We start from the raw sequence: 23,178 nt of genomic DNA, 5'->3' as shown, positions 1-23,178 counted from the left end.
ATGGTATCCACTTTGGTATCAGGAGTGCAGTTAGGCATAAAAAAAAGTAAAGTTGAGTCAAAACAGTTAAAAATCTAACCGGAGTTGCAAGGACAAGGAAGTGAAAAGGGAGAACCAACTGTTTTCTGGAACACCTTTTTTTTTTTTTTTTTTTTTTTTTAAATGAATGCCGCCAACAGTGAAAATGGGCCAGCCTTCCCATCCTGTAACAAGTGAGAATTGCTTACTGTGCTAGGGAACTGAAAAGAGAGTTCAAATAGTGGTTGTTGCATTACTGACAATATTTGGAATATTACTTCAATAAGCGAAAAGGATTTCAAAGACCTTGAGGACTAGTATGAAGGGAAGAAAGAGAAAGACAGGGCAATTTGTCCTGTTGACAAGCAACTACAAAATGGCACAAGCAGAATCAAAGGAGAGATTTTCTTTCTCTGTGAGCAGGACAGAAGAAAAGCAATTTGTTCCTTGAGAGTGGATAGTTGTAAAAAGAGTACAAAAAAGAACATGTACTCTTAGAATGCACTTGACAAAATAACACTGCACTTGTGTGAAGATATACCTGTGTAACCAACAGGCTGCAGGTAGCTCAGCATGGGAAACACACTGGAATTCCACAGAATGGTTGAGGTCTGGAGGTCACCCTGTCCATTCCCCCTGCTCAAGCAGGGCTGCCTAGAGATAGTTGCCCAGTATCAGTTGGGAATATCCAATTAAAAAAAAAATAATAACACACTGGCTCCCATAGTCAGGTCTCCTTTTGTAATAACAGCAGATGAGTGACAGACAGGTAAAATTCCCAAACAAGAATTCTCCTGTGTACTTGCATGCAACCAGCCACTGAACAAGCATTCAAAAGAAATGCATTGAACAAGCAAAAATACTCCTGCATCTCTTGATCATTTGTGTCCTTAAATTTCCTTTTTTAAAAAATTTGTTTACTCATTTATATTAGAGGATCTTTCTGACTGAAGGAAATGCAGTTTTCATATGTGTAGCCACAGAGGGTAAAAAGTGATTTTAGAGATGCAGCTGGCGATAACATTTGAGCTGATGTGTGCATACGCTGCAGAGTGATGTACCTCATTTTCATCTGCGTTTCATCTGCATCTGCATAGATGTTCCATGCCTATTGACTATAATTTGTTAATATTTAGGAGGTATGCCTAATTCCCAGCTGGAAAATGCCAAGGAAAAGTGAATAGCAATACAATGCTGTAAAATGTCTTAATTGTGTGTTTTGTAGAAATCTCATGTGCCTGTTACTAAAAGGTTTGATATTTTTCCAAGGTTCTGATCTTTTGTGGTTTGAGAGTGGTGAGATAGAGAAGGCAAAGGAGGAAAGGAGTACAGCGCTTACCTCCACATCTGCTCTCAGAGGAATAATCGAGTTTGTACTAACCTAGCTTCTGGCTTTTGTGGACTTTGTAATGTGGCAAACCTCACTGGCCAGACACATGCTTGTTCATATGAAACAGGCACACATGAATGAAACTGCAAGTGCACAGCTAGTCTTTGCCTTAAGAGGCCTGTGATAGGGAAGATCCTCAACAGGCTCGTGGATGCAACCATGATTACCATGTAAATGCAATGGCTTAGTACTAGGAATGCCTTTTCCTGAGTGTCCACCAATAGGCAATACTTAGAGGACTTTACATGACTTACTTCAAGGACAGAGCATGGGCAGCCTTCCCCTTTCCTGGCTGCCATTCACCACACTAGGCTTTCTCCAATAAGGTAACTTCCTTCAAATCTCAGTTTTTTCATGGGCTATGGGTCCCAGCTGCACCACCTACCAGTCAGAGTCTTCATTGATAATTGTGAAGCTTATCTGTAAACTGAGAGTTAAACCATTTTGTTTCTGATGGCAAACTAAGACATGATTAGGCTATATGTTGTATTTTAGCTGCTTGCTTTTAAACTCTTAATTCACAGGAAAACACACTAATTTTAAAAATTTGCAGGTCATAAACCATGATGCGAAGAGTACTGGAAAGTAGTCATTAGTTTAAATCATTGTAATTATGATATATTTGTGCTTATTTCAGTTTTTGCTGAACATTGAAAAATATTCTTTTTATAAAGTTACACATGTAAAAGAAAAATCATATCTTTTTGTTGATATCCATTTGTCATGGTTTAACCCTGGCCAACAACTAAGCACTACACAGCTGCTCACTCATTCCCTCCTTGGTGGGATTGGGGAAAAAATCATAAGGGTAAAAGTGAGAAAATTTGTGAGTTGAGATAAAGACAGTCTAATAGGTAAAGCAAAAGCCACACATGCAAGCAAAGCAAAACAAGGAATTCATTCACCGCTTCCCATGGGCAGGCAGGTGCTCAGCCATCCCCAGGACAGCAGGGCTCCAGCACACATAACGATTATTTGGGAAGACTAACACCATCACTCTGAATGTCCCTCCGCCTCCTTCTTCCCCCAGCTTTATATACTGAGCATGACGTCATACGGTGTGGAATATCCCTTTGGCCAACTGGGATCAGCTGTCCCGGCTGTGTCCCCTCCCAACTCCTTGTGCACCCCCAGTCTCCTCGCTGCTGGGGTGCGGTGAGAAGCGTTAAAGGCTCTGGCTCTGTGTAAGCGCTGGTCAGCAGTAATGAAACGTGTCTGCATTATCAACACTGTTTCCAGCACAAATCCAAAACACAGCCTCGTACCAGCTACTATGAAGAAAATTAACTCCGTCCCAACCAAAACCAGCACACTGTTTCAATCCAGTAAACTGTTTTTGTGGGCCTTAAACTTTCTGGATAACAACTAAAATGTTTTGCATAATTTTGCTTCTTTTTACAACTTACAAAATTCCATCAACTGTCTGCATAATAAAAACAACATTTTCTTCAACAAAGTGATTTTCTTCTGCTAGAAAATAATAAAACACCTGCTTGAGACATGCTCTAAACTTTTAGCAAGTACATCTTCCTAATAAGTAACCTTTGCTAGCTTATAGTGATGGGTCAGAAGAAAATTAAGATTCAGAAAGAAGAATTGATTGAAAAATCACTCATGCACACAAGTAGTAGCATAGGATAAAGAAACCCTTCCCCTGTTCTGATATCCTGTTGTCCCATGGCCTAGCTGCAGCTAAGGCAAGCTGCAGAATAGGAATTGTTCATGTCTCATTGAAGCAGTCCTTCTCAAGAAAATGTGAAAGAGTATTTAATTTTTGTTCCTGTTGTTTCCTTCACCTGTTGATTGCTCAATTATACTGTGTCCCAGACATATTCAGACAAGTTTTAAGAGGCCTTTTCAACAGTGTGCAGAACATGAAAATGCTGACCTTAGCCAGCATTTCTCATTTTCTAGCCTTGCTGAAAGGTCAGTTCAGTAACTCAGGTAAATAGTCGGAACTAGGTAATCACAGGAGCATTTCAGATTTTTGATGAAAACCATTTCCTGAGCTGCACTGCAAAGTGAGATGTTATGCTAGGGGTGAAAAGATAGTGCTTGAAAGAACATTTTGATGTGACTTCAGAATGATATTGAAGTGCACTTGGTTGTTTTTTGTAGTATCTGTAAGTCACTATCCATATGGACTACTCATCTTTTGCAGTGCTTTAAGTTACAGGAAGTTCACACTTCTGCAAATACATACTGTAGCAGTTATTTATTCATGAAAATGATTTAATGTCTCTAATTGACTGAAAGGTCATATGGGCTTTAAATCAGAAGCTGGGTTATTACATACCCCAACGTACAAGAAAATAACATGACAGACATAAATTCTAGATTCAAAATCACTGAAACCTGTGTTTAGACTGCAGTCTAATTCTTTCAGAGAACTTGATCATAGACAGTATTTGCAAGGTGGATCATGACACTTCATCTAGAAACAGTTGCTGCTGTTATTTATTGTTTCCCCAGCCTTGTTCATGTTCTCAGAGGATAACAAAGTAGGTCTATTTTGGGAGAAAGATCAATACAAGACTGATATGCAGAAAAATTAAAAGATACTGCACTCTGCAGTTTTAGATTAGACTGAGTTTATCACTCAATTTGATTGGACTAATTAATCCACTGAAATTAAGATACATTCAAAAATTACGAGTCAGTGAGGAAACCCAGATTCATTTCCTTACAATCATCACTGTCTTCTAATTCTCTTACCATTTTTACTTCCCCCACCCTCGTCTGCGATAAGAAATAGAAATAAATGTACAATATAAGTTAATTGATAAAACAACAATCTTTATTTCATCTTGAACGTTCCCCAGCCATTCTAAATTTGGCAGGAAAAACGGTTTAAAATGCTAGAGTTTTAAGATATCTGATACCAGTCAAAGATGAAAATGGAATGTATCCATGATGGTTTTCACGTGTGTATTGTGTTACCATGGCCAGGTTTTGGTAGCAGGGTGGCTACAGGGGTGGTTGCTGTAGAAGCTGCCAGAAGCTTCTCCCATGTCCGACAGAGCCCGTGCCAGCCGGCTTCAGGATGGACCTGCTGCTGGCCAAAGCCGAGCCCATCAGCGACAGTGGCAGCGCCTCTGGGGTAACATGTTTAAGAAGGGGGGAAAACTCCTCAACAGCAACTTTAGCCAGAGAGAGGAGTGAGACTATGTGAGAGGAGCAGCCCTGCAGCCCCCCAGGTCGGTGCAGAAGGAGGGGCAGGAGGGGCTGCAGGTGCCGGAGCAGAGATTCCCCTGCAGCCCGTGGTGAAGACCCACGGTGAGGCAGGCTGTGCCCTGCAGCCATGGAGGCTAATGGTGGAGCAGATCTCCACCTGCAGCCATGGAGGACCCCATGCTGGAGCAGGTGGATGCCCAAAGGAGGTTGTGACCTGTGGGAAGCCCAGGCTGGAGCAGGTTTGCTGCCAGGACCTGTGGACTTGTAGAGAGAGGAGCCCACACTGGAGCAGGCTTGCTGGCAGAACTTGTGACTCTGCAGGTGACCTACACTGGAGCAGCCTGTTCCTGGAGGACTGCACCCTGTGGAAGGGACCCATGCTAGAATAATTCATGAAGAACTGCAGCCTGTGGGAAGGAGTCATATTGGAGAAGTTCATGGAGGACTGTCTGCTGTGGGAGGGAGCCCACACTGGAGCAGGAGAGGAGTGTGAGGAGTCTTCCTCATGGGGAGGAAGGAGCGGCAGAAACAATGTGTGATGGACTGACCACAGCCCCACTCCCCATCCCCCTGCACTGCTGGCAGAGAGGAGGCAGAGAAAATCAGGAGTAAAGTTGAGCCAAGGAAGAGGGGAGGGGTGGGCGGAAGGTGTTTTTACAATTTGTTTTTATTTCTTATTTTCATACTCTGATTTGATTGGTAATAAATTAATTTCCCCAAGCTGAGTTTCTTTCGCCCGTGACGGTAATTAGTGGGTGATCGTTCCCTGTCCTTATCTCAACGCACAAGCCTTCCATTATATTCTCTCTCCTCTGCCCAGCTGAGGAGGGGAGGGAGGGAGTGGTTTGGGTGGGCACCTGGCATTGGGCCAGGATCAATGCACCACATTGTAAATTTCTTGTTGAGATGAATTTCTCCTTGTTAATCTATGTGTGATTTAATCCATGAGTAGTACTAATAATCAGGCAATATATTAGCAGCTACTGCAAATGGGGTTACATATACGCTTTCATTCTAATCTCTGTTCTACTCACAGTTGTTCAAACTTCTTCAGCCTTTAATTTCTATACTTGAAGAAAACTTTTAATTATGACATAATTTTAGTCATTTTTCATTTAAGGATATCAGAAATATCTTACCCTGTTCTGAGGGAAGACTGAAAAGAACCTTGACTTTCCTGAATCTTTCTAATGACATTTTGGGATGAAAGACTCTCACCAATGTTATGTTATCAGAGGTGTCAATCCTATATGGTTTAGTCAATTTGACAAATAGCTGAACCTGATATATTTTTTACTTGATGAATATATTTTTAATACATCTGAACATAAAGAAATGCTTTTTTGCTGTGAGGGTGACAAAGCACTGGCATATGTCACAGAAAGAGGCTGTGGAGTCTCCCTCCTTGGAGGCATTCAAAGCTGCCTGGACCTAGTCCTGGACTATCTATTTAGGGTGAAACTTCTTGAGCAGAGCAGTTGGACCAGATGACTTCCAGGGATCTCTTCCAACCTCAGCCACTCTATGATTCTGTTATTCTACATATATGTACTGCTCTGTACTGAATTCTTTGTTCCTTACAGGGTAAGGTACCACAGTCTAGAAACAGTCTATGGCTGGACACAGTCACAAACCTGTTTTTTATCTAGGGACTGGTGAACGTATGTGCACGCTCACTCTGAGTAACAGGGACTAGAACACCAGGCTGCCACTTTGACCCTGAGCACCTCTCTCACTGGGCAAGGTCTTCTCAGCTGTTTTAATTTGGCTGCAGTGTTGACTGGATTAATAAGGCTCCCTCTCTTTTTCCTTGTACTCCACTGAAAGAGCCAAAGGTTAAAGCACTGTCGCAGCATGTGAATCCTGAGCAGACTATGACAGGAATTTAATCCAAGTTGTCCATTTTGGGGATAATTGTCTAGGCAAAATGTCTGCTTTATGTGGCTTCTGGGCTTTGAAGAGCTTTGCCTCTGCACAGTTTGTTAATTATCCCTATAGAAAGGCCCAGATAGGTGGATCCAAACTCCAAGAAATGCAGCCTGACTCACAAAACACAAACTCTCATAAAGATGGTAATTAAATACATCCCGTGCTTAGCACTTTCTTCTCTCACACTAGTTCACTCTCACTATGAAGACTTTGCTGATTTCCACTTGGAAACATCCAATTCAGACCAGTGTCTCTATACAGAGCCTTGGAATCTAATTTGGGTTTTCTGAGCAGTTTTCTAACCTTATGCAGTAGGACTGTTCCATATTTCTTCTATCCTAGAAAGTTATGTTAGTATTTGAGTGCCACTTATTTGGGCCACTGGGTCACTGCATCTGCATATATCTTATTGTTCTAACGGCAACATGACACTTAGGGATAGCTGTTACATTATATAGGGTGGCAAATCTCCAGCTGAATGCATATTACAATGCCAAACGTGGAAGTGGTATTGCATGACACGCTGATTTTCCCTATGTCCGACCCAGGTGAAAATATTTCATTGTCCATGCTCTGCTACATGCAATAAAGAATTGGTCAGGCCGATGGATGACTCTGGGAGAACTTGGAGATGGTCTCTAGTGTTTGTCAAAAATTCCTTGCGTAACAGGGTGTTGCTTTAACAATAACTGAAAAGGCAAAACTTATATGGGCTAATAGTTCTGCTTTGTGGGCTATGTACTTATTTCAAAGACTCTACAGATGTCTAGTTTTTCATTTTTTAAATTTTTTTCATTTTCATAGCAAATGGAGATAAAGTGGTGAAGGTGATAAATAGGTACTTCACCCACATGCCTTAAGCTTTCATTAAGATCCCTTCTTTGGAAAAAAAAACCAAAAAACAAAAAACAAACAACCCAGAGAAAACACAATTATTATACTCTACCTGGGAACTACTCTTTTGAAGAAATTATGTTTTCAATTCCTTTCTTATTTATTACTTTCAAAAATCTTGCCTTGCTAGGTACTACCTAGCCCATTCTCTTTAACAGGTAACAAATACATAAGTATGAATGAGCTTCTCATCAAAGAGGCTGACTGCAGCATTTGAGCAACACTCCCCAGAGAATGAGTGTGACTTCCCTGTTCTGTTGTCTCTCCATGGACAAGAAATTCTCCTGGCCATTTTCCCTCTCCCAGTCTCCTCTCCTTTCATTTCATTTCTTCCCCTGAGAGTTAGCACAATATGGTAAATAGCACAATATGGAGACCATGATGGGGGCAGGAAAAGCTGTGGGTTTCTAAATACTGGAGGGCTGCAATTCTTGGAGCTAAGAGTGCTAAACCCTCTGTGAACTGTTGCAACTACACAAGAAAGTCCTCTAAACCAAAGAAGGTCCAGGCTATTTTCAACACACTCTTGTCATGATCTCTAAGGCTATGCTTCACAGACCTAGAAATGGATTATATTAACACTTTGCCTACCATTTGATGTTTCTTATACTTGCTGTGCATTAGTGTTCTACAGGTTGAATGAGTGCCAAGCCCCTGTGAAAATAATGGGTTCATCTTGAGTTTGCCCTCTGGAACAGGTGCATACATAAAATCTTGCTTCTGAAACAAACATACCTTAAATTAAAGAGCAGTCTATTACACTGAAAAAAAAAAAAAAAAAAAAAAGACCAAACAAAAACTTTATTTACCTAGAGAAAGTTCTTTTAAAGAAATTTCAGAAGTTAAAATAGGGAAGAAACAAACCAATAAAACACTACTGTAAGTTTATACATTCTTATTTCAAGGGAGATTTATTTATCAATTTGTTTGCTAATCTTATTAGCAAAGCAGCATAGCCCATAAGCAACAAACAGTTGGCTTTAGAATATGATTCATTCAACCAATACCAATGGAGACTCTTACCATACAGTTTTATAGTCTGTGTCCATCTACTTTTAATGCTAAACTTTGAAAGTAATCTTGTGCTGTCTAATTTGGGAATAACGGAACGTGAGTTACGATAACTCAGCAAAATATGTGCCAGCGAGATTCTAAGTTAGCCCAGCAAAACTATTTGTATGAAACCGCATAAAAGAGTTTATATAATCCTACAGTAAATATCTAAAATGGAATATAAGAAAAAAGAATTCCTAAATTTCTTGTTAGCTCTCAGAATGCATTGCTGAGCAATTGTACTTCTAAGGCTATAAATCTCCTTGGCTAGTATATGACAGGTTTGTGAAGGTTAGTTAAAGATTAAGTCCATCTGTGAGCAAGGAGTTGAGTCAAAATCATCGGGATTTTGCACGTCAGTCTTCTTTCAGCTAACGCTGCTCAGACGACCGTGTCAGGCAGTAAATAGAAATTCTCTTGACACCCAGTTACTGATGTAATCATAATCCAACAGGAATAACAGATCATTCTTAAATTGTACCTACAGTTATTTAGAAGACCTAGCAAAAGTATTGTAAACCATGTATTTATGAAAAACAATTTTAACCATATTCTTGGCATCAAGAATTTTACCTATAAGACAGTATTCCAAGGTACAGGCTACTGGAACATGGAACCAAGAAAACATGAAGTTCTTATATTAGCTATAGATTATCGTACAGGCACTTAGATGTCAAAGCTGGGAAGAAAACTGTGGGCCTTGCAAAACTATGTTGATTTCACAGATCCATATCTCAGCCTGCTGCTCTTTAAGGACAGTGAAGCTTGAGTTTAAGATCAGCTGCCTTTTGTGCTCTTTGTATTATCTGTTACAAGTGAAGCTTGCAAACTCTCTCTGCCTTGTATTGAAATGACTTTAAGAGAATGCCGTAAATAGTTGCACACTTGTAATTGATTAAATGTAAAATACCAGTTTCTGCTGCTTTATTTCTTTGAAGGACATTAGTTGTCCCTCATTAATCTTTCATTAAAATAATAATCCTTCATTAAAAGGGCAACACTCCTTAATTCAATTGAAGAACAATGGCTTTTGACAAGCCAGGTTTCTTACCTGGTTAAACAGATTTCTCTAAGTAAATACACTCCAAAGCTTAACTATCTTGGATTTTATAATTGTGTTAATGTTGATGATGGCTTGTTTTAAGCAGCAAAGGAAATAAGCAGCTCAGTGAAATTAAAAAAATTCTGACTAGTTTCATGGCTGCACAGAAAAAATCTCTTCCCATAATAAAACTAATACATATTCTGCAGTTTTGTCCAACTATGACTGCTAATTGAGCACCAAGAAAACTTTATTTCATAAACATTTTTTTTCAAGTGTATCTTGTACATTTTATGTAACTTTTAATTTTGGTACATGCCCAAGAACTTTGCCTTCTGATCTGAAATCAGTTTCTGTGACTGATACCTCAAAACTGGCAAATATTACATGTCTGTCTCTACCCTGAACAATTGTAGGGTGGAAGGATGCTACAGGGCACAGATGTTCTAAATATTTCTGTTTTCTGCTGACCTGTTTTTCTGTGATTTTTTTCCGCAGTTTTTCATTTCCAGTCTTTCTGTCCTCATTATGTGAAGTCTTTGTTTTTCCCTGCAACCAGAATGACTCTGTCTCTGCAACTTGCCTGGAGGTTTGTGACTGCATGTTCTTGTTTCTTCCCACTTACTCAGCCAGCAACTTTCTAGCTTCTTTGATTAAGGAATGAACAATTTATTCTTTATGCATACCTCTCATAGCTGCACTTTTCTTTCTTAGTCTTCTTTCACTGAGCCCTAAGAGATAGTCCAAGAAACTTCAATCACACACTGAATAAACACAGTACTAGATGTTCTTTGCAAAAAAATAAGGTTACAGAATTTCATTTTGTTTTCCTTCTGCTTGTAAGCAAGTCCTTTTTGATTTATTTTTTCTTTTTCTTTTCACTGCAAGTATATGCCCATAAAGAATGTTGGTGAATGGTTTCAGTGAGACCAGAGATGGACTAACTGCTGAAAAAACTACGTCTGATTTTCACAGGTTGTAGTTCATGCTTAACACTTTAAAAGGAACAAAATAAAGGCATGTAGAACTCACTTCTTTCCATAATTTCTTTATATGAGAAAAGGTCATGTTGATGTTCTGCTTTCATCCGTATCCTGTATCTATGTGTATATGAATGATACTTAATGAATAAGCACACTTTTCTATTTAAACCACAAAGTTCATTAGCATTTAAAGGCTATCACCAACAAAAGTTTTCTGAAAGTCAACTCACTTTTGCTACATTACATATTCACTATTTCTTCTAAATACTTCTTGTAGGCAACCAGATACTGGTGGACAGGATGAAAAGGGTATTGAATTGAACGAGTTTTAGTACAGCTTCATGTACTTGCCTTCTCCTACTTTGGTTTACATTACTCAACAGTGCAAGTGTTAAATCTTTAAATATTCCCCCCAACCCATTACCTAAGGTGGCTGCCTATACAAAATTTTTGAAAAGTCAAGAAATTCTCATTCATATCAACTCCCTTTTGACTTCAGTAAGTGCGCTTGAGCAGAGCTTTAGAATATAACTATTAATTACAGAAAGACTTCTGTAAATCAGATCCTTTTCTCTGGGTTGCTACTGCAGATTTTTGCTTTAAAATATAGCAAAGTACCCCAAATGCTGACTAGCTTACTAGTAACTTCCTTGTGACATGGAGAAGTATAAAAAAAGGGGAAAAAAAGCCATGTAATTGACATAAAACCTGAACAGTAACAATAAACCCACAAGGATTTGGGTAGGCTGTAATCTCCATTCTGGAGCACATAATTTCAGTGTAATTGTTGTCTTTGGTGAGCACGACAGAGAAGGCACATCATAAAAACAGTGACAGTATTGCCAGCATTGCATTATCTGAGAAAAATAGCAGCATATCACACCAAATATGCTGGCCTGGCACCCCTTTGACAGGTAAGATGTAGGAATATAACTGGTGCTGAAAGTACCTGCTTGCAGCTAGTGGCAAATCACCATAGCAACAACAGCATAAAAAAATAAAAACAAAAAATATCAGTAAGCTGCTGGCAGTTCAAACTAACTTGGGAGGATTTTTTCTTTTTTTAGAGAAATGCATCTTATAAACATCAATCATTTGTGACAACAGATAGTGGTAGGTCTCAATATATATTTTCTTACCAAGGTGTTTAAAAGAAACTGGTCACAAACTGGGAAATGGGATTTCCTAGTACTGCTCTGTATTTCATGCATCAGACATAAGTTCTGTTTATTGATAGCCATCTATACTTCCTTTGGTTTGACTTGTCTGTCAGCATCAGCGGTAGCTGTTCTTAGTAATTTTTGCTGCAATGGAATAATTCGGATTCATTGTTTTAACTGGAATATGTGGCATGGATATTCAATTTTTGTTAAACTGAACTTTAAGAAACTCCGTGATACTAGAGGTATGAAGAGTATCTTTTATTTCTGATGGCTTTAAAAATTCAGAAATGTTGGCATCAGAACTGAGAGCGTTTTTCTGTATAAAACAGGACTTCTTAGACCCCTTATTTCTCTTTTCTGAACAAATAGCCACCCAAGATGAATGCATTAGCAATGTGTAGCACTGAAATGAGTGATAATATTGCAATCAACTGCCTGATTATTCAGCTGAGGAAATATTCTTGGTTTAAAATAAAGGAAAAGCATGTTGAACTTTGACAGCTTGTATTCCATAAAAGCTCTGTACCTAGCTGAAAGCTGCCACTAGGATGTGGAAATGGTTATCAGCTTTGATATTCTGGCACACTGAAATTCTGTGTAATAGGGATAAACTTCTTCAGGGCAGGAGAGGTCATCTTTCTAAAGGCTCACCCAAGAGTGTGGAATGAACTCACATAGGAACTGATGGTGATGGAAAATAGACCAGAAAATACTTGACTGTATCTTTCATCCTGTTGACTTTAATGTCCACAGTGAATAACTATCAATTAGAATTGTTGATAATTATTGAATAATCTTTATAGACTGTTCAGTGTTGAATATTTTTCCCTAGTCCATATTAAATTTCTGATATAATTTATGAGCTAATGTTCCAAAGAATGCTACCACCAGATTTAAGGTACTAGCTCACACATGAGATGTGAAAATCAGTTGTATTGGTAAAAGATCTTCTACATTTTTCTAATATGTATCATATGATTTTCCTAACACATTCATTTGGGTATTATCCTTTGTGGGTGAATAGTAATTCTGTAGAAGATCTCTGGTAAGATCTGTCCCACAAATCACACACATGGAAAACACTGTGCTCTGCCTCTGCAGTGGGCACACAACCCCAGTGTGAGAAAATGTTGCTGTTCCTCCTACCGCTCCATCCCCTTTGTTGCACTGCTGTGCCTCACTAGCAGCACAGAGCACAGGTGTTTTGGGAGGGTCAAGGACAGCAACACAGAAATGAGCTTTACAGGCTGTTTTGTTCTTTTGGTGGGTATGACCTGTTCAAAATCTGCTTTTAAATACAGCAAACTCATGAAAATCACTAATGTTCTATATGGTTAAGGTGATAGCTCACTACTGCGACTGTGCATTATTCATTGCTTGTAAAATTTACAGGAAAATAAGGCAAAGTACAATGCAGTGCAACACAGTAAAGTAAAGTAGGACAGAAATGGGGGCATTTAAAAAAGAGTAGTTAGTGGCCTCTGGTATTTACTGAATGGTATCTCAGTGGACTTACAGTGAGTTACTTCTGATCATTATTATTTATTGATTCAGGCAACTTCTGAACAATCAAAACGAAATACAAGGAAGCCAAACAATCCTAGGGTTTGGTGATTTAGCCATTTATTGCTATAGGAAATAAATCACATTCTTGATTTTCACCAAACCTGACCTGTGATATTGCTATGTAATATTTTGATTTTGATTGTCATTCTTTAAGAACACTTTAAAGTGCATATTTAACTAAAATGTTTCATATTGTTGCATTTGTCAACTACAATTTAATCAGTATCCATGAGATAATTATATTTCTTGTCACAATGGATATTGTGCATGTCCCTTAAGATTTCTAGAAAGAATCCCTTCAATTAAACTTGGTAGTTTTACTAAAGAAATTTTCAAATATATATCTTGTTTAAAAGGCGTGGGTTTCTTTTCACTCATCATTTTGATATGGAAATGAGTACAGAATTCACACAATGTACTTGTATTAGAAACAGAAAAGCGTACTGTTGGAAGGATCCAAATAGTTTTTTTATAGATGGTGGGACTCCCCAAGCCTTTTCTCTCCTTTGCACAGTGCTAAGAATATAAGTACTGGTAGAGACAGATAAATGTACTTTGTAAGGTATTTATCATTTTTTGTACCCAGCTAAAGTCATGCAATCATTGTTACTTTTCATGCAAGAAATAACTCTGAATTTTTTGTCATGCTTCAGGCTAAATTGATACTGAGCTTTCAGATGTATCCTGGTAGTTTCAATTAGTTCTGTTGACACTAAGGGACTGAAAAGTAAGCCCCACGCTCTTCTGAGATTGTTTTATTAAAACAGCTGTGTTAACTGACAGATGTGAAAGCCACAGCTATCTCTGGCAGCATGTTATGTTTTGCACCTCTGGTCTCATTGAAGCAGTTATTCTGGAAAATAGTATGAGTATGTAGTGCCAATAACAACACTGGGGCTGGTAGGTGACTGCTGCACACACCCCATCTATTTCTGTGTCTGGCTATGTTTGCATTAAATAACAGGATCATTACTTTACACTTCAATTGCTAAGTGAAAAATATTTTTCTAATTGGCACATAAGCACTAAAGTCATGATACTTTCCTGTCAATGAACTAGGAGATGGCAGTGAGACTGATGTTTTTCTGCTTTCACAGAAATTATTTTGATAGGCAAAACATATTTGTAGAACAACATTCATGTATTAACTTATGAGAATGTGACCATGAGAAATGATGCACCGTTTGTCAGGTGTGTGTAAATCAGCCACCCTGGGTAACTGTGAGAGTTCCTAGCTCTTTACACACAAGTTTTTAAATTTTAAAGTGTTAGGTTTCTAACAGAGTGCAAGAGAGTCTTGTCCCTTTGACAAGCAGAGTCCTTTATGTCGATACTAGGCTTGTTTCAGTGGAAGTTTTGTAATAATTCTGCCAAATCCTAAACATAATGTTATGAATTCTGCCGCCTTCTGAATATCACACCACTATAATAAACAGTCAAACATAAATAATAATAATAATTTCAGCCAAACTGGTGCAAAATTTAAAACCTCCAAACCAAACTTGTATTTCATACTGTACTTCCACACTGGTATGACCCAGTTGTGACTCAATAATTTAAAAATAATTTATTACATAGCTAGCACACAATTACACTAATTTATATGTGGAATATGTTTTGTAAAAAGCAAAGAATTTAGGGATTTATATTTGACAATACTTTCCAATGTTACATCTTCCTTCTGGGTTATTTCTGTTTCCATATTTTCAGCAAAGCAGCGGACCAAAACCAAACCCGAACAGCCCTGGGAGCACAGACTGGAACCTGTTCCTCTGACCTCTCCAGTGACTATCCTGACTTGTAAACCAGAGAGGGGTCTTTAGGCCAATTCAGCTTTGTTTCTCATAGGCAGGGTGAAATAACTTCCACACAAGGGATTAACATTTTGTATCCTTTTCCTAACAGACAAAAAAAAAAAAAAAAAAAAAGAAAAAAGTTGTATGAGAATGTAAAGAGAAAAGGTTCTATTTTTGAAACACCTTCACTAGAGAGTTGTACTGTTATTTTTGCTGGGTTTATTTCTGACCATACTCAGTATTGTAGATGAGTACCTTCCATCCTGTTACGACTCTTTTTAACCATCTGAAAGTTTGGCATAAAGTATCAGCATAAAGAACATTCAGGAAGGAGTAGAGCTGGAATGAATTTTTTGTGTGTTATTTATGGCTACCAGGATTTTTCACCTTAAAAGGGAGCATCTCCTTCCACTCTCTGATCCTGGAATTTTCACATAAACAGGCTGCTATCCTGCTGGCTCCTCCTGATTAGAAATCTCTTCTTACCATCCTCTTTCACTAAATAGATGGCATGAAATGTTAATAATTTATTGAGCAGGGAATATATAAAATCTCTAAAGATGGATCAGTTCTACAATATACATGGGCTCTATGTTTGTCATGGAAATGATGCATTCTGTGATTTTAACAAGGGGAAAAAAGTGATTTTTTTTTTTTTTTAACTCCTTTTAAATATCAAGCAGCTTTAAAGTTTCCAGTGAAAGTGTTTCCACCCTGGTTCCAGATGAAACTTTGGGACATGTCCCATTACACCTGGGCACAATCTGAAGCTAATAGCAAGATCCTCTCAAGGGTTACTGGTTATTCTCTCATACATTTTAGGAAGGGGGCAAAGAAGAAGGTGGACTCACTAAGCTTATGTTGTCAGGGTCTGAAGTGTTTGGAACAATAATCCTGATCATGTTGATTTTCCTGGTGATACTGGCTATAAGGAGATTGCGTTCCAAGGCTAATGCTGATGGGACACTAAGAAGGGACCCAAACTAAAACCTATTGAAGCCCATGAGAAGGCATCCATGGGCTTTTGTTCTGCACTGCAGTTAATAACAACCAAAGCAATCCCTTGCTTTGTCAAGGTGTTTTTAAAAACACTGAAGATGTCCTTATTGCAATTATATAAATGTTGATAATGTGAACTTTGATTTTTACTTTTATTGTTACAAACTTTAACTCTATTTATATTGTGCCCTCAGACTACAGAATGCCTGTACATGTATTTCCTAAGATATGGCAGAAAAAAACTAGTTAACATGCAAAACACTACAAAGTAGGATGGCACAATGCAAATGCCTGAAGCAATTAAAGGGAAATGTCTGCTTTGTTTTGATCTCTTAAGCCTCTGGCACTGTCTAGCAGGTAGCAGTATAAGAATAATTTTAGCATTGCTCTTTGTTCCTGCATTAATGTTGCCACTACTGTATTTTGTTCCATAATAACACTTGGGAACATTTCGCACATGAACGACAATGAGGAGAAAATGAAGTATATTATTTGACTATTGTAATGCTAGGAATATCTATTAATCAGACAATTCTATGCTGTAGTGGAGGATCCTGAGGTGGCTGGTACAAGCTTGTAGTACCTGCAACAGTATGGTGAAGTGTATACACAGTGCCTGACTCATGGAGCAGAATAAAATGGAAATTAGAGTAATTGCTTCTTTGCAAATGTATTAGGATATAAATTAATAGTTCTTGAGAATCACATATACCCAAAGTTGCACTGGAAGTTGTATTCTAAAAATCTGTAAAGTCAGAGTATGCTGGTCTTGGAATGGTGAATCGATAAAAACATTCACTTTTATCTACAGTGAGTCTAAACTTGCAACATACCAATTTTTTCTTGTCTTGTACCCTTCCCTATGCAGATTAGTTTAAATTAAGTGTTTTGCCCTTTGGTGAGGATTTCTTCTACAATATTTTATAAAAACATTTACAAAACCTCAGATACAAATATTTTGGATGGATCAGTATGCTTGTTGCAGAATAATGTTGTAGAATTAGCTTGTTAATGGCATCTTGTAATTAGTTGTTTGAAATAGTCCTGAAAGAACCAAATGAAATTCAAGGAAAGTAAATTCAGGATACCACATATAAACAGGAATACTTAATTACGCACATTCATGATGGGACCCAACAGGTTCTTAAGCAGTTCTTGGGAAAAAGGTGAGTTGTATATTGTCATGCTGCAGAGGAGGCAATCCTCATCAGCATTTATATATAACCTAGAGGATGTGTATAAAAAAAATTTGTATTGTTGATAAGGCCTCAGCTATGTTGCAAATGAACATATATAAAAATGTATATATTTCTCAGGGAATTTGAAATTGCTTTGGCTGGATTGTTCAGAAGTCTGACAAATTCAAACCAATTTTAAAACACAGTTTTACCAACCTGACATTGATTAACAATATATGCTATGCTAACAGTTAGTCATGTTTTAGGTTTTCAGTACTTTACCTATACAAACTCCTAGTTCTTAACACTTCTGTCTTCCATTAGCTGTGAGTATGCAACATCAGAGTGCTGATGTTGCATATTTAGCAGCGATAGCCATGGATCTGGATGGTGCTCGGTCTCCAGGCTTATCTGCAGAGCCTGCTCCTTTTATTGTTCTTCATTATCTTGCCAAATCCATTGCTTGAGCCACTGTCTACGCATTTTCCAATACCTGCTCTTTGTAACTGCACAGGTCTCTGATAGGTTAGTGGTCAAATTGCTCACACTCTTCAGTAAAGTGCCCATATGTTGCATTTGGTTGTGCCAGTACAGTGTTAGAAAATATTTAGAAACTGCTCCTGTTTACATTATTTCAGTACAAACACATTTCAGTTTGAGAAATGCTAATATTAATTCTATCCTAACTCTTTTAATTTATAGGTGTCACAGACCTCTGCTTCGATCACAGCCAGAAATCGTTGTCAAGTTTTGGGCATGACATGTAAAAAAAGATGTGGAAAATCAATAAAGAGCAATGGAAACTATCAAAAGTTTAGGAAACATGGCTTATGAGGAAACTTTGGCAGAACCAGGATCGATTAGCCTAGGATGTTATCTTTCTACCTTCGTACAACCTCCCCAAGTGTTCCCATGCATGCACAGGGCACTTTCTAGCACCACGCCGGGCACTGCAGCACCTGGGAGCCGTAGGTACTGCTTCAGGAAGCACACCGCACCTGGGCAGCAGCCCTCGGGATTTCACAGGGCTGATAGCAGGCATAAAGGTTATAGATCTCAGGCACACACACAAATGTGTGTGTGACAGCTTGGCTGGAGGATGAAATTGTGGGAGGCAGGAGAATGCTGGAAGATCCAGAAAATCCCAGCTGTTTCGAGATTTCCCTTGTGGTTTGACTGACATCACTATAATTGTGTGCTTCAACTCTTCTTTCTGTGGTGAAGCTGAAAAAACCCAGACTTTTTGTGAAGAAAAGTATTTTCAGCAAATGAGTTTCAGAACTTTTATGCACCTGCACAGTAGCTCTCAGTGTGGATTTTGCTGACTGTCCTCTTGTTTGGAGGGATGGCTGTGTGTCAAAACAAGCTTAGCAGAAAGAAGGGCATATAGGAGATACTAACAAGACCTATGCAAGATTATGGCTATTTATTTTCTATTTTCTCATATACAACAGCAAAGTATTCTCACCTTGTTAATATTATCTTGACAATAAATAACCTACTCTTTTCTTGTTTTGTATGATACTGTACTTACAAACCCTGTTCTGTGCATGCACCTGTGCACCTGTGTATCTACTGTGACAATTTTTGTTAAAATACCCACCAGCTAAAAAATCATTAGTTTGCAATTTTTTCTAGCAATTAGGAATATGAGTTAAATATCTAAAATGAGTAATTTCCATGAGTGTGGTGTATGAACCTGGACTTTCATGACATAGGAGTATGTTAAGGACAGAGGAAGAAACACATCTACAATGAAAAATCAGCATCATTGTTCTTATGAGAAAGTGTTTCCATGTCTGTCTTCTTAAAATTCAGTGCTTATAATCCACAGTTGTCAGTAAGACTTCCATGCATTTACCCGAGAGTTAAATATGATTTATAATCTCTAAGTTACGGTATAAACTAAACAGTCCTGGGGACAGCTATGCTTTTTTTTCTTCTGTAGGAAACAACTGAGTTGGTTTTGAAAGAAGATAATTTGAGGATATCATCTGTCTGCAAAATCACCTGGACATCTATTTCTTTTTGGAAAATTCAAAAATGTCTTTTACATGCCACTAAGTCACGCAAACCTGCTCTTTTCAGTAATCTGTCCTACCCAAAAGATACCCTGGAGCTGATGGATTATAGTCTTGTATAGATCTAATACTATTTTTCAGGAGATTGAAACAAAAAAATGTTTTTTATACTCTATCTTCATCTAGGATAGGCACTTTACATGGCAAAGGCTAGGCTTTAGACGTAACCTTTATGTCTGCTATAAATCACTTACAGATCTTTCATAGATGCATATGAATGCATCATTGCCAGCAATTGTGGGATTGATCTGTACTTTTAATTCTACCAAGACTATATGAAGTGTTGAGACTTTGTTTAGTTTAAATCATATAAACTTTTTCATCCCTACATTTTGCAATAATAATCTAAAGTTTTTGTCTTGGAAATCATTGCGACAGGTGGAAATGTAACTGCCCTGGTAATGAAACATGTAAACCCAGTACATATATCCTGAACTTGCTCCCCAAGAGAGGTTTTAAAAAGCATTTGCAATATAAGGAAATCCATGTCATTATTAGGAGTATAAATATTTTTCTGTCTTCCTCTCTATGCTAGAAAACCTGACACAAAGAGGTGGAATGCTGTACATATACAGCAATTATTCTATACTCATCTTTAATGAGAACTTCTCGACAGACTTTTTAACCGTTGCTTTTTTTCTTTAGCAGTTATCTGTTGCTGGTTTTCCCCTTCTTATCCTCAGTGGATTTCACCTCAGCAATATTACAATTTTTTCTGAACTTCCTTCTCAGCTGAACAGGGTTTATTCATTTGTTTGTTTGTTTTTCCATTGTGGCTATTGAATATTCTGTGTTTCTGTAATTATTTTTAAGAAAGACTCATGTTTGAAAGCAAAGTCTAAACCAAGTGTAGTAAGTACATTTTTATATACTATCTTATGCCCTCTCTTGGCAGTAAAAGTCAATTCTAGATTGTTTTAGCAAGAACTATAAAAATATAAATTACTGAGATCTGATTTGGTCTTATTGCCTTAGCTGAGTTCTAACAGTGAAATCTAGAATATATAGCTGCTGGAGCTTATTAATACAGGGTAATTTACATATTCAGGAGGATACTGTTGTACTCTCTTTCTCTCAGTTAATGTAAGATGAATGAGAAAAAGCTCGAGAGGACATTTAAATAAGGATCTGAATTAAAATTTTTTGCCTTCATTTAAATTTTTAGAATTCCTTTAGAATGGTGTCAGCTTGTGGTGTCTCATTCTTCCTTTTTTATTTTTTTGTAGCAAGAATGAAGTGTATTATTCTACTTCATCTGGGTTGTAATCCTAGAAAAACTCATATAAAGGAATTCGGAGATACTGTTTTGTTCTGCGATCATTAAAGAACTGATTAAAATGTAACAAAATTCGCAAATCATATCTATGACATCACAAGGGAAAGGTATATATATACACAGTAAAATTATGTATTTTTGCAGGACTTTTGCAAAATGATTACCGCTTATTCTGCAATATAGCAAAGTAGATAAAAATTATGGCAGTTTCTATATTAACTGTTTGATACTCAATCCTGATCCAGCCAGTTATGTAAGTGTATACTCTGCATGTGAGTATCCATTAGCAAAAGGAATTTTCAAATATACATACAGATTATTTATATATTTCACATATTGCATATATAGCTTGTATTATTAGTGGTCTTTTCTTCTTAAATGGGGATTCTTTTAATTTAATTAAGCTGCTTAAAGCCTATTTTTAAATAGAAATGGCTTGTGTTGTCAGTAGTAATCCGATTGATTTCAAAGTGGAAAAGATAGTTTCTGCAAAAAGCTCAAGATGTTAGACAAATTTCATGGTCCAATAAACATAAATTTGACAGATGGAACTTGCTGGCATGGGATCTTTTCAATCTTATGATTCAAAATAAATCGGACGTTTGTGTAGATGGTATGTATCTTCAGATACCTAGAATGGAATCGACAAATACAATGAAATCCCTTAAACTGTATTAATTACCAGCTGTAGTCAATGATATGGTTTTGATATTCTTGGATATTTGTGGATAGTACAGCCAGCAGGCAGAACTGAAAAAAGCTAATCTAATACTACCTAGGTCACAGATCACATCAAATGATTCCAGTATCAGGCTCACGGCTTTGGCAGACCTGTCTCATATTTTTCAGAGATACCACTCCTAAAGACCTGGGTGATAAAGAACCCATCAGACCTCTGGGCATACTCAAGAGAAGAGAAACAGATTGGTAGTAGACAGAATGTACTTTCATTTAAACCATTTGGTAATCTTTCCAGTATCTTCTTTAGATAAACTGAACTTTTACTGTAATAACTGTTCAGTGAGGTTCAAATTAAGTGAATGACTGCAGACCTAACAAGTATGATCAAGCTGCAGATTACAATTCAAATTCTGTGATTACTTCTGTGGTTACTGGAATTTTTGTGCTAGGAGTCTGTATGATTGGACTTCATCCTGAGGCACTTTGTTGCCAGTACAGAAAGATGAACAAAATTCAAACTAAGCCATCTGTACATACATTATTAAAAAAATCAGATAGATGTAAAGTCTAATAAAGCCATGGATACTTAGAGTTGCCGAGATGTGTAACAGTACTTGCAGAAAACTGTAAAATGAGTTAGCCTAAACTTACTGACCTAATTTATCATTTTTCATAATATTAACATTGAAAAGAATTCTGCTTAATATAACCTGAAAATTTCTAGAAAACAAAGATAACCTCTTCCAGATTGTCACTCAAGATGCACAAACAATTCAATGCTTTGTAAAGGAAGGATCTATATTAAAATATTAGGCAAATTTACATAAGATCTTAATTACTTTGAGGGGATAATATAATATTCAATTATTATTATTACCAGCTTGAAATAAATTATTATTATTCTAAATTCACATCTATACCATTTAGTCATTTTATCATGTCTCTACGATGCCATAAAGCTAACGGTTGGCTGTTCACAAAATTCATATAGCAGGAGTAAAAAACTAATAGTGATGGTATAAACTATTTCTTTTATATGTTGCACCCCCCCTCCATGGGTATGTCATATTTCTACAGATCCATTAGCTGGTATCAGGTAACGTATATTTTGTACTGTAAATTACACCAAAGACATCTTTTGTAATGCATTCAAATTTTTGTTTACAGAGAAACAAGCAATCATAGACTCTGTCGGAATCACAAAAAAGACAGTGTCCCACAAGTCACTCAGAAAACTGCATATTACTAGTGATAAGATGTCTGCAGGAACTTTGCCTTGACCATGTTTGTTCACACAAAGACCCAGCATCTGTGTTTCCTAAAAAAAAAACAACAAACCCACCAACCCAAAAAACAAACATCCCGCACTTGACACAAGAGTGTTTGGTTAGAGGAGCATTCTTTTCTACCAGAGTTTATGGTATCTTGGTTGTATCTCATTCTGAAACTTTAATTAGAAACTTAGACTTAATGCTTTTATCTTTTCTATTCTGTGATAAATGCAAGCAGTAGTTCAGTCAAGATTTCTAAAGGTATTCAGACACTTGAAGATGCAGACAGAACTGTAGCGGGATTTACAGAAGCTCATAGAAACTAATCAGGAATTTAATAGCCGGGTGCTTTTGAAAATCTTACTGGGTAGATATTTGCATTTTTAGCAGTCCCAAAAACAAAAATCTAAGCTTTATATGCTGTAGAAGAAAAATAAGGATATTTATTCAATCTTCTAAGTTCAATAAAATTGAATACCTCTTGAGGTTTTATTTATTTTGTTGTTTATATTTCTGATTCACATTGCTGTTTATGCAGCAGTGCAGTGAGGATCTTCACATGCATTAATGCAATTCAGTGCAATTTATTTTTCATAGTGGCTTTTATATCACATACTCTAAACCCATCAATTTTCTAAATGATAGATTGTATAACACTGAACAATGCATAGTAAAGAAAACATG

The 23,178-nt window shown here is 37.3% G+C and overlaps 1 long non-coding RNA gene across 1 annotated transcript; it reads left to right on the top strand.

Annotated features, from left to right (window-relative positions):
- Window positions 1-2,480: 2,480 nt before the first annotated feature.
- On the top strand, window positions 2,481-17,284 carry LOC119149692. Its single transcript, XR_005104837.1, has 3 exons — window positions 2,481-2,572; window positions 15,167-15,173; window positions 17,273-17,284. It is a non-coding gene; the product is annotated as an uncharacterized LOC119149692 (long non-coding RNA).
- Window positions 17,285-23,178: the final 5,894 nt, after the last annotated feature.

Source organism: Falco rusticolus, chromosome 6, assembly GCF_015220075.1.
Source record: "Falco rusticolus isolate bFalRus1 chromosome 6, bFalRus1.pri, whole genome shotgun sequence".
Taxonomy (NCBI): Eukaryota; Metazoa; Chordata; class Aves; order Falconiformes; family Falconidae; genus Falco; species Falco rusticolus.
This window is presented reverse-complemented; position numbering and strand designations above follow the sequence as displayed.